Raw genomic sequence first — 12351 nt, 5'->3', positions numbered from 1 at the left:
AAGTTTCCCACATTTATCTGCCGATTCAAATGTCTTTTGTCTCATTTGTTTTATTTTCCATTCTATCTCCTGATTCATTAGTTCCATATATTGTCTCTGGTAAAACTTGATTTCTCTCAAAATTTCATGTGACTTTGGTTTAGATCTCAATTTTTTTTCTCCTTCTTTTATCCTTTCCAAAATCTTATCCTTCTTCTCATTCTGTCTCTTCCTTTTTGTAGCATTCTGTTGTATTAAAAATCCTCGCATGACGGCTTTGCTTGCATCCCAAATTACTCTTTTCTCCACTTCTGTTCTCAGATTTATCTCAAAATAGTCCTTCACAACTTTCTTGGCCTTTTTGTACACCTCTTCATCTCCAGTACTCTAACCATTACACCGCACTGGCAGTCACAGAAGGAGCCTTGTGGGGTGGGGGCAGTTGGTGGCAAGGGGGGTGGTGCGACAGTATTCCAAGCTGTAATTATGGGGAAATGTCAATACTCTGTAGGCTACCAGTGGCCACGAGGTTGCTACTCTGCTGAACTTGTATGTTTGAAAAACACTAACTATTCAGGAAAGAACTTGCTTTGTAAAAAGAATGCCACTTAAACTTCCTACCACTCTGTGAAATGCAAGATTATCTTCCCATCCGTCCATCTATATTTCAGAGTGAGCTCATTTGCAAATTCTTTTGAAGAGGGCATTTGGCCACATGCAAAAGGGAAAAAGGTTTGAAGGAGTCTCAGATATTCATTTCTCAGCACAACAGTAGCCATATGTCTTCTTCCACCAGTAAATGTCCAACACATCCACCCAACATGCCTCTGGATACTAGTTGCTGGGTACCACTAGTGGGAGGGGGATACTACATTGAGACCCACCCCCCTTGTAAGCTTTCCAGAGACATCTGGTTGGTCACAGGGGAAAGGAGAGGGTGCTGTTGAGAAGATGAGACTTTGATTTTATCCTGCAGGGCTGCTGTTATGTTCCAAAAACTGAAAAGTACTCAGAGTAATGCTAAATCCATGGTGGGATGGGGAGAGGGTGGCTAGTTCAAATGAAATACATCTTTTTCATGTTCGCCTGCTGAGTACTCAGCTTTGGAGCCACCAGAGCCAAGAAGTCATTCGTTACTGGGAAACAGAAAATCACAGGGTGAGACTTGGCAGCTCTGGGGGCTCAGCTTGGAGAGGCTTTCAGAACTGGTTTCTTCTGGATTTTCCTTGCTGAAGAACCCCAGATCCCACACACACTCTGCATCAGGTTGAGAAGGGCGGCTCAGATCAATCAAACTCTGTCAACAGTAATCAGTTGGAGGAAATCACAATTAGGAGAAAGTGTTTTTCTTCTTCTTTTTAAAACCTTCTTTTAATGGTACACATGAAGTTGTTGGTTAATTAAGCTGTCTAATTAGCCACTTCATGCACCACAGTTTGAATCAGAACTGGGGAGAGCACTTTAAACTGGGTGGAGATTATTGCAGATGTTAATATTGTGTACTAGAAGCATAAGAACTGAGTCCTTTTGAAAGGAATTGTTGTCCAGATCCAAAAAAGTATTATTTGAAGTTTTACTGGCAGAACTCTTCAAAACAAAACAGAAACCTCAAATGATACATCCAAAACAGTTGTGCAACGTCTTGTGTTGTCCAGCACAGGCTCAGCATCTTAGAAATAAAAGGTAACTCCAAAAATCAAAAACGGTGTTTCTCTCCCCCATTCCAGCCTGCCTTAGCCTGCTTTAAGGCTATGCAGCTTTGAGAGAGCCATTTATCACATCTGTTTGTTGCATTCAGAGAAAGGCTTTCAGCCACCAGCCTTTCAAGATGGCGAATTTGCAACTCAAGACCTTGGGCACCTGATCTAAGGTTACAACACTCACATGTTAGCTAGCAGAAAACAAGAGTTGATTATCAGAGCTCACTTAGAAAACTACTGTGGAAAAACCCCAACATTAGCAATATGCATCCAGCCATTTTTCCATTTTAAACCTTCATGAAATACACATACATTTCCCATTTCTGTGTCAGTTAAATTAATTATACTGAACAGAGATCTGATTCCTGGGTGCAGATGCAGCAGAACTGGGGTGGAAAACTGGGCTAGCAAGCACAGCCAAAATGGTGTCTTTGGAAAATGAGTCGAGGAGATCCAAGGATGAATAAGTCGGTGCCTAATGAAGGGTTTTTGTGATACTTCTGCCACATGTCCAAATTACAGTGCCCCCAGCTCCATGTACAGAAGCCAACCAGACTGGCTGCTGGATCTTCCCTGAACATTGGTGGTGTTCCTCCACTGCAACAGAGGATAGCATGCTAGTTTAGAGGACAATGTTCCTTTCTCCCCAGCTTCTGTTGCCTGACCCTACTGGCTTACTCGAAGAACCATACGACTATTTCAGCACACATGCCATAACCCTGTGCTGATCCAGCTCGGCCAAACTGTTGACACCTTTTATGTCACTTGAGTTATCTTCTTCCTTTCCCCACTTTCACTTCCAGCCTTGCCCCATTGTTGCCTCTTTATTTGCAGGGTTCCCTCTCCTTTCCCCCACCTGCCGCCACTTCACCGTAAATAGTGATGGGTACAAATTGCATAAAATAGCTAATCAGTCAATATTGTGTCTGGTATTCCCAGAGTGCTGTCATTCATCAATAATCTTAAACTGTGCATCTAAAGCAGATGTGGTTGGCACAGCTTGTCTTTTAGTGCATTATCCTTCACAAATCCAATTATTCCGGAAAAATCACCTTATTAAAAAATAACAAACTCAAAACTGGGTAGCATATCTTGTTCATGGTAAATACCATACTTCATTTCACCCAGTAAATGTGGTGGCAAATTCAGACGTGAAAGGTCCCTTCATATATGTCATAGCCTCACCCTTTCTTAGATTATACAACCTTCTAAACAACCTTCCTGTTAACCACCCTGAGACCTGTGGGTACAGGGCGGTGGGGCATGGGTGGTGCTGTGGTCTAAACCACTGACCAATGCCTTAAGAGAGAATATTATGAAAATGATATACAGGTGGTACATGACCCCAGTCAAGCTTGCAAAAATCTACCATTTGCCCGACAATAAATGTTGGAAGTGTAAAGAAAATGAAGGAACATTCTTTCACCTTTGGTGGACATGCCCAAAGATTAAGGCTTTCTGGGAGATGATATACAACGAAATGAAAAAAATATTTAAATATACATTTCTTAAGAAGCCAGAGGCTTTTCTCCTGGGCATGGTGGGCCAATTGGTGCCAAAGAAGGACAGAATTTTCTTTATGTATGCAACAACAGCAGCAAGAATCCTTATCGCAAAGTATTGGAAGACACAAGAGCTACCCACCCTGGAAGAGTGGCAGATGAAGGTGATGGACTATATGGAATTGGCAGAAATGACTGGCAGAATCCGAGACCTGGGAGAAGAGTTGGTGGAAGAAGACTGGAAGAAATTTAAAGACTATCTTCAGAAATACTATAAAATTAATGAATGCTAAAACTGTGCTTGGGTTGGTAATAAGTGGTAATTAGTGATAAAAGTTAATAAGATTATGCAAAAAAAGGCATTGATGATTGGCTGAAAATATCGATATAGAATGTGTCATGGTATAAAGTTTAAATATTTGAAAAAGGGTAAGAATTTGCTGAATTAAATATCTAAACGGGAATACAAAAGGGGGGAGGCGTGAGGAGGTCAAGAACATAAGCATATGAATTCGAGGTGATTGGGAATAATGGATCTGTTTTTATTTTTTGTTCTTTGTTTAAATTTAATTTTTCTTAATTAGTTGTGATTTTTTTTTCTTGTATCTCTGTGTGTTTCTTTTTTCTGTAACTTATGGTTTTTTTTTTATTCTGAGAATTTCTATTTTTCTTTTCTGTAAAACTTTAATAAAAATTTATTCAAAAAAAAAATAAAAAATAAACCACTGAGCCTCTTGAGCTTGCTGATCAGAAGGTCAGCAGCTTGAATCCCCGAGATGGGGTGAGCTCCCATTGCTCTGTCCCAGCTCCTGCCAACCTACCAGTTTGAAAGCACACCAGTGCAAGTAGATAAATAGGTACTGCTGTGGCAGGAAGATAAACAGTATTTCTGTGCACTCTGCTTTCCATCACGGTGTCCCGTTGTGCCAGAAGCAGTTTAGTCATGCTGGCCACATGACCCGGAAAGTTGTCTGTGGACAAATGCCGGCTCCCTCTACCTGAAAGCGAGATGAGTGCTGCAACCCCAAAGTTGCCTTTGACTGAACTTAACCATCCAGGGGTCCTTTATCTTACATGGCAGTATACAAATTTTAACAACAACAACAACAAATGTACACAATAATCTTAAAATTGTACGATAGTATTCAGGGATAATATTCAGGGATGCATTGCAGCCATCAGTGCAGATCTCCATGTGTTGCTGTTCACCTATATCTAATATTTTCTGTACATGTACATGGGCAAATGATTTGGAAAGCTCCAATATCTTCTTTCTGGATGACTTAAGGTGTGTTTCCCTTGAAGCTCCATTGTACGTAGCAAAATTTGTGCACCGTTCCCTTAAAAATGAAGCCCCATTTCTTTTCCATGTTCCCAAATGTTTAGCTTCAGAACATACAGTGGCTAAAAAGTTCCTCTTTCATGGCGATTAGGTAACTCTAGGATGCTGGAGACAGCGACCTTGCAGGCACCCTGCTGCAGAAATAGTAATGGGTCTTTACCCCCCATCCCACTCCCATGAGCCTGGACCACTAAACCACTGCCCATATGTGAAGGCAGATTCTTGCTTTTCCATTTAACTACAATTTTGGGACTCTTTTTGAGATGGCTCTCTTTCTTATCGCAAACAGAAACTGCAGGCTGAAAGTACAAACAGCCATATTTTTTACTGAGCCTCCCTTACTAATGTGACATTATTGGGGTTTAGTCTGCTTTCCCCTCTATAACAGGCACAGCGCTCCCTCCTGATTATTTCAGTTGACCTTTTCTGCACCTTTTCCCAGTTCTACAATATCCTCTTTGAAAGTATTCCAAGTGTGGCTGAACCAGAGATTTGCAAAAGGGCATTACGATATTGGCACTTAGATTTCCCAGCACTCCCCTAATAACCCCTAGCATGGAATTTGCCTTTTTCGCCACGGCTGCACACTCAATCAAAGCCAGGATAACGTTTCTCAAATGTTTCTCAAAATCCTCCATCAAAAGCCGTGGAATTGTAAATCTCCAGTCTCTTGTCATTATGTGCTTTTCTGCAGCGCAGTGTTTTGAAAAACGTGCCTTTTTCAATTATGTTGTACAATTATATGCAGCCTTCGACAATGAGCACCATAGCCATATCCAATTAGCATAAACCTTTGCAAAATCATTTTGTTTACTGAAGTGTTCTAATCAGTGTTTAATCTTTCCTTGAGCCGACCTAGATAAAGGCATAATCAAACAGAAATGGCAAAAAAAAGTGATGCAGTTACAGAAGCTTTTGAAGCTGCCGGGGATGGAGGGGGAGACGACCACTTTGGCAGCATTTTCCTCGCATAACTAAAACAGATCTCTAGGGGAAAATAATTAATACTCTTCCACCCCTGCCAAAGTGTGTTCGGAACTGTTGGGAGCCATATTTTAATTAAACAGCAAACCGTAAACTGTACCATAAATACCACCATTTATAGAGCAATTTAAACTTATGGAGCAGCACTTCAAATTTTAATGTGCATTCTGCCCCTCTTGCCCCCTCCCCTTCATGACTGCTCAATAAGGCATGTTGGTTTTACATATAATCTAAGGGCCTCATATTCTAAGGGGGCCTCGGCATCTTGGCAATTTTTCTTTTTTAAACACCAGGCAGATTTTACTATCTAGCCCAGAGGCGAATGAGGGTGTCAATGTCACACGGTGTGTGATGTCAGGATGTCAGAGGAGCCGGGGTGGAGCCAAACATGGTGGCAGCTTCTCCTCCTCCTGTTGCCACTACCACCAGAACATGGGGGGGGCTGACTCCCTCCACAATATTGGGTCCCCCCAAAAATGGGCTTGGCCCCTGGGAGATGGCATCCCCGATCTAGACCCTGTTGCTTATTAACAATACACATGTGGCATATGAATCTATGACTGTTTAACAGTCACACAAGTGCATACTAACAGTTTAGCAAAATGCATGGAGGTTTTATTCAGTATCAAATTATAAAGTCAGCTATGAAGCAATGCAAGTGTTCATATTGTGGCAAGACCACCTGGAAGAATTTTACCTTTATGATTTCTATATAATCATATATCCATATATAACCATATATCCTAATGATGATTTTTATATATCCATGTATAATCGCTAAGGCTTCAGCAGAGCTAAAAGTGCTTAAATCTTAAAGATCCAAAAGTTGCCCTCTGCCCTATTTCTCTCTCTGCCCTGCTATTGTGCTTGAAGGAAACAATAAATCTGATGTGTTGGCATTTTTCTATAGGGAACCGTCTCCATATGACTTCTCAGGCTCACGAGATGGGGCTGAGTTGGGGAACAGGAAAAAGCAGTCAGCCACAATGCAGTGTTCTAAGCCGATAGCAGATGGTGGGGGTTATTCAGGTTTCAACGGTCAAATAGGTTTCTTTTCCTCTTTATTGCTGAAAATTAGGGTAAAGGGCAAATTGACGCACCATCTGAGAAAAGCAGAAGTATTCTTTACATGGGCAGAGGAAGAGCTTGTACCCGCTCATTGGTTTGATTTTGCTGCAACATATGAATATGTCATGTTTTATGCTGTTTGTAATCAGGTATAAAAACCCAATGCACAGGGGCTTCGGGGCCCAGGCTTTGGAAAATATTCCACTGGGTCTTTATTGCTCAGCAATAAACTTTGCCTTCTTTTTCTCCACTGCTGCGTCTGTAGATTCTTGGACACATTTTGAGTGGGCAACAGGTATTCCTTATATACTTGCAGCAATATCACTGTCTTATCATTATAGTGTATATTTTGAGAACAAGTGAGGATTCTTTTATATTGGGAATCACAATCATACTTAATTTTGACTTGTTGTGGAAATGATAATGAGTAAGCAATATGAAAGCGGTGCTGGTAAACAAGAGACAAAAAGAACAGAAGGAAATAGTCAAACCTTTAAAGTCAATCATGTCATATGGCTTTGTACAGCAGACAGAAACAGCCTTACATAATCCCTAAGATGCAGACTGTTCTTGTTTACAAGCATAAGACAATCAAGTAGACTATACTGAGCAGTCTGAACAGAATGAAGAACCAGTTAATATACAGAACACAGCCTCCCAAGAACTTCAAGGAGAACTGTTGAGAGTAAATACCACTACAAGTACAGAGATTTCCGAAGAAAGTGACAATGATATGGCATGACCAAAGAATTAACAAAAGGCACTGAAGGAACATGCTAGGAGATGGTTGCACCAAAAGAAGCAATTCAAGCTCATTGCTGCTTTAAAGACTTGGAAAACAAAGTAAATTATCTAGCAAAAACTCAGCATTACACACACAAAAATACCAGCTGTTCATGCTACTAGTGATTTCAGAGACAATAATGATGTAGACTTATGGACCACACTGAATAACAAGGAAATATTCTGTATTAAGAAAGGTCCATCAGCATGGCAGCCATATTGAGCACATCCAACAGGCAGGTTATTTTAGTTCATAAATGAATTCAACCCCTGATGTTTCCCATGTTGGTCAGTTAACTATCATGGATGTTCTCGAAACCAACCTAAACAGAAGAGCAACAGTGTATAGGAGTATCGCTGGGATTTTTTTCATTTTTGGTAAATCTGCGAGCAACCAAGGAACAGATTCACAATGGCATTGAGTTCTTGAGTATCCAAAGGATGTTAACCTTAGTCTAGTCAATGAACTCTTCCACTTCCATCTGTACATAAAACAAGCTCACCCTGAAAAAGACAAATTTAGCCATCAATATATGAATCAAATAATATTCCAGGAGAAAATTCGGACAGATTTTTCAAATGGGGAAATGATGTTCAGATTGTTCCTGTGTTTAATGGTTACAAACTGTACTGGCAAAAGATCATTTTCTAGACTAAAAAGGATAAAGAATGATCTACGGTCAACAATGCTCCAAGATTGGTTGTCTGATCTAAGCATTCTCTTACTGATTATATTAATATAATTGATAAGTTTGCATTGAAAAGAGCTCAAAAGAATCTGTTCTGACTTTGTATACAATGTAAATTTCCCCTACGTGCTATGATTCCCCTACAAATATTCCCTGTGAATATCTTCATTAATTCCAAACTTTTGTAAACTTATAAAAGATTGTTTAGAAATTTATAATCCTTTTATCAGTGCTAAAATTTCAGCAATGTTCCACTTTCATTGAGTATATAAAGAAGAGGATAAAGTTTTGCTTCACATTATCAGATACTATTAGGTTTGGGCCTCCTAAGGTCTCCTAGCTCAGGGCTTCCAGTTGCTTTAATCCAGGCATGAATGCATGTTGCTATTCTTCCCATTTTACAGCTAGAAAACCGAGGCTGAAAGGTAGTGACAGGCTTCACCTATGACAAGCATGTTTGGCATTCTTAGGCTCTTCCTAAGAGGCATGCCTGTTGGCAATTCTCCTCTCAAGAAGTGTGCCTTTCTAATGCAGGAGCCATGAAGGTACACTCAAGGCTTTTGAGAAATGAATTAAGATTTCTGTTACCTTCACCTTTATACCCTAGTCAACAACTAGCTTTATGGGAAACCACCAGGCCTCCCTCATTTGGCCCATGGGGCCATTTGGGACAACCCTCTCCCACCTGACACCATATATGACCTGGCTCAGCCAAAAGAGGCTTGCTTCACAAGCTCCATCCATTAGCTGCTTGTCAGGTCTTGCAGAGCTCTTTGAAAGGCACTTTGTGGGCTGTGCATTTGTGGGTCTGAGTTGAGATGTGAGTGGCCCATGGGGGAGGTCCATGATTGGCCCACCAACCAGATCCAATTTCCTACCCCTGTACAAGAGCCAGTGTGGTGTGGTGGTTAAGAGCAGTGGATCTGGTGAACCGGGTTTGCGTCCCCGCTCCTCCACATGCAGCTGCTGGGTGAACTTGGGCTAGTCACACTTCTCTGAAGTCTCTCAGCCTCACTCACCTCACAGAGTGTTTGTTGTGGGGGAGGAAGGGAAAAAGAGATTGTTAGCTGCTTTGAGACTCCTTAGGGTAGTGATAAAGCGGGATATCAAATCTTCTTCTTCTTCTTCTTCTTCTTCTTCTTCTTCTTCTTCTTCTTCCTCTTCTTCTTCTTCTTCAATGCTGGGCAGAGGCTGGTAGACAAATCCCTCCCTTAAGCTGCTGAGCATTGAGATTCATTCTGTGACCACTGTGGTTCCTCAGTCAAGAGCATCCCATACTCAGAAATTCCAGGTCTCCATTCCTTTCCCAGGGAAAATGTGCTCTTTGGCTCTAAATCAAAGCAAACGTCAACCCAACGAAAACCCAAATTGCTGTTTGCTCTGATTGAGCACTAAAGAGAGGTTTTTCCTAGGGGGAAGCAGCAGGACAAGAGGAAGTATGGATAAACCCTAACACTCAAGATGTGTGCTTTTTCATGTAGCTCTTCCCTCCCCCCCTATAGTTTTCTTTAGCCTAAGGGCAGCACTCCCTTGTGGACAACCTTCTGAGGAGTGAATGCCACTGATAGCGAGTGAGACCAGAGGTGAAAGTGAGGAGGCCAGAGGCAAAAGTTGGGGAAGCAAAGTTGGGGAAGTTCAGTAGGCTATATTCCAGAGGTTTCTTCAACTCCCTCGCCATCTCTCCATCCAGGAAAAATAAAAATAATTCAAGGACATGCTTCAGCCATGCAAGAGCACGCACAGAGGGTGTGGAATTGGGTCTGGGAGATTCATGCAGGTCAGAACTACATGTTCTCCACCTTTGGGAGCAATTCCAGGACCCAATACTCCAGCAGTTTTTTTAACTCTCTGTGTGAAGTTATCTGACAGAAGTTCACAAAACCGGGAGAAGTGTGTTAGTGGTCTTGCCTCCCAAGGGGACGCCGTACCTTGCTTCTCTCCAGCCCACAAGTGGAAGGAAATTTCACCAAGAGTAGACTATAATTTGCCAAAAGGACATCTCAGAGGCGAGGGAAAAGGAACAGCAAGGAAGGAGCTTTAAAGTATTGTGTACTTGGTCAAGAAGATGGCTTAGCTCATCAAGTGCAATATAGCGGGGGATTATAGTCTTGTATCCAACTTCCTCTTCAATTAATATGGTTAACCTTCTTGTTTTATCTCCCGCCGAGATAAGTCAAGGGGAGGCCACTGAGTCAAGGGGAGGCCGCTAGGAAGGAATACTAAACATCTCAGACCAGCCAGCCGTTCAGTTCAAGAAGTGAAACTTGAATAAGCTATAGATGGATCATTTGGAGGGGTGTTCCCTCCCCCCTGCGCATACTGAGCGATATGCAAAGTTTAAAGTTCTACAAGTCCCTTTATCTCAGGTGTCAAACTAACCTCAGAGACAGATTCAGGGGAGCACAACTAGTTTGGTTGTACTGGGCGTGAAGCCTCAGGGGTGCTGCAGAGGGCACAGCAACTAGGATGTAGAGTGGATGTTGAAATTTTTAAATAAAAAGTTTTTATTTATACTTTTCAAATGTATACATTCCACTAACTTTACTATCATTTTAACATTTCAAAGTTTGACTTCCTTCCCCCTCTTTCTGCGGTTCCTTAAATTTATTTTTAAATATCTTCTGCATATCCAAATTCATTTAATTTGCTCATTTAATTGTCTGCTTTAAATATAAACTTATGAAACTGCGGGTTATTACAATAATCCTGCCAATGTTCTTACCTGTTTGCAATTTATCTGTAAATATTCAATAAACAATATCTATTCTTTAATTTAAAAAAATGTTATCTTGATTTCTTACTCTTCTGGTAAGTTTCACCATTTCTGCATATTCCGTAAGTTTTTGTATCCATTCTTCCTTTGCTAGGACTTCTGCTTCTTTCCATTTTCAGGCGCGTAGCATTCTTGCTGCTGTAGTAGCATACATGAATAAATTTCTATACAATGTAGGTAGTTTGATCCCTATAATACCCAAAAGAAAAGCTTCTGTTGTTATTTTTTTACAAACGTTATTTTGAACATCCTTTTCAATTCATTGTATATCATTTCCCAGTAAGCTTTAACTTGACCAGAATGCTAAATATGATAAAATATGATAAATATGATAAATATATCCTTTCTCTTTACATTTCCAACACTTGTTTGATTTAGATTTATACATTTTTGTCAGTTTACTTGGTGTTAGAGATCAACGATATATCATTTTCATATAATTTTCTCTTAAACCATAACATGCTGTAAATTTTATATCCACTGAGCTTTTGAAATTTGAGATGACAAGATCCACTACTGTCATTAGGAATAGTGGAATGGTAATCGAAAAGGTATTGATTTGCACCAGCTCCTGAGTTGACAAATTTCTCCTGGATCTGTGTGTGTGTCAGGGAGCTGGGGAAGGAGTTGTTCCCTCTAGATCTAAGTTTTCCACTGTTCCTCCCCCAGCACACCCCCAATATACCCAGTTGCTAGAGAACACAAGTGGAAAGGGTTGTTGTTCTCATTGGGGCATTTAGTTGGGCACTGTGAGAACAGGATGTTGGACTGGATGTGCCATTGAGCTGATCCAGAAGGCTGTTCTTAAATTCCTGGAATTTATTTTTATTTTTTAAAAAATATTTTTATTGATCTGATAAGAAGTGCAAATATAACAAAATGAAAGAAAGCAAAGAATCAAAATGTAAACCACAAAGCCTCGCAGTCTGGAAGGGCAGGAGGTACAGAACATCTCCAAAGGAATAATAAATTATTGACTCATACAAGGATTCCCTTTACAAATATCAAAGATAGGTAAAAATGAAAGTAGTCTCCACCTGTAAGCTCCATCGTTATTGACAATAAAAGCTCTATAAAGTCTTAGATGAGCCAGGCGTTTGCACAGACTTGTAATGCTGGGCAACTGTGTGCCACAATATCCATCCAATAAATAAAAATCATCTTGTATAGCAAAAAAAACAACTAAGAAAATGGGTCATTTGAGCTTAGCCCTTAAAATACACTCAGTTTATAAGAGATCTTTTCAAGGAGGGCAATTTTTGCAAGCCCTATTCTACTTTGTTAAATACAGATTTTTTATTTTTATTTTCTGTCGCAGTGTTGCTGTTTTAAGCTTTCTATGCAGACTTATTGCAAGTTGTCAACGTATCGTCAGACAGGAAGCTTCTAAAAATCCTGAGAATGAATGGATAAAATCATATTAGGTGTCCTAGGCAGATACATACTTATGTACAAAGGGAAGGGAGGCATGGCAAAGTGAGATCAAAAGACTCCACAGCGTACAGACAGTAGCAGGAAACTCCCGTTGCTT

General features: G+C 40.5%; 1 protein-coding gene across 4 annotated transcripts in view; it reads left to right on the top strand.

The window, feature by feature from the left end:
• Window positions 1–12351, top strand: part of DRD2 (dopamine receptor D2) — a 77032-nt gene that overhangs the window by 50127 nt on the left and 14554 nt on the right. The gene's annotated exons all lie outside the window — the stretch shown is intronic.

The sequence above is a fragment of the Podarcis filfolensis genome, assembly GCF_964270895.1.
Source record: "Podarcis filfolensis genome assembly, chromosome: 15".
Classification (NCBI taxonomy): Eukaryota; Metazoa; Chordata; class Lepidosauria; order Squamata; family Lacertidae; genus Podarcis; species Podarcis filfolensis.
Note: the sequence above shows the minus strand (reverse complement) of the source record. Positions and strands in the feature narration are given on the sequence as shown.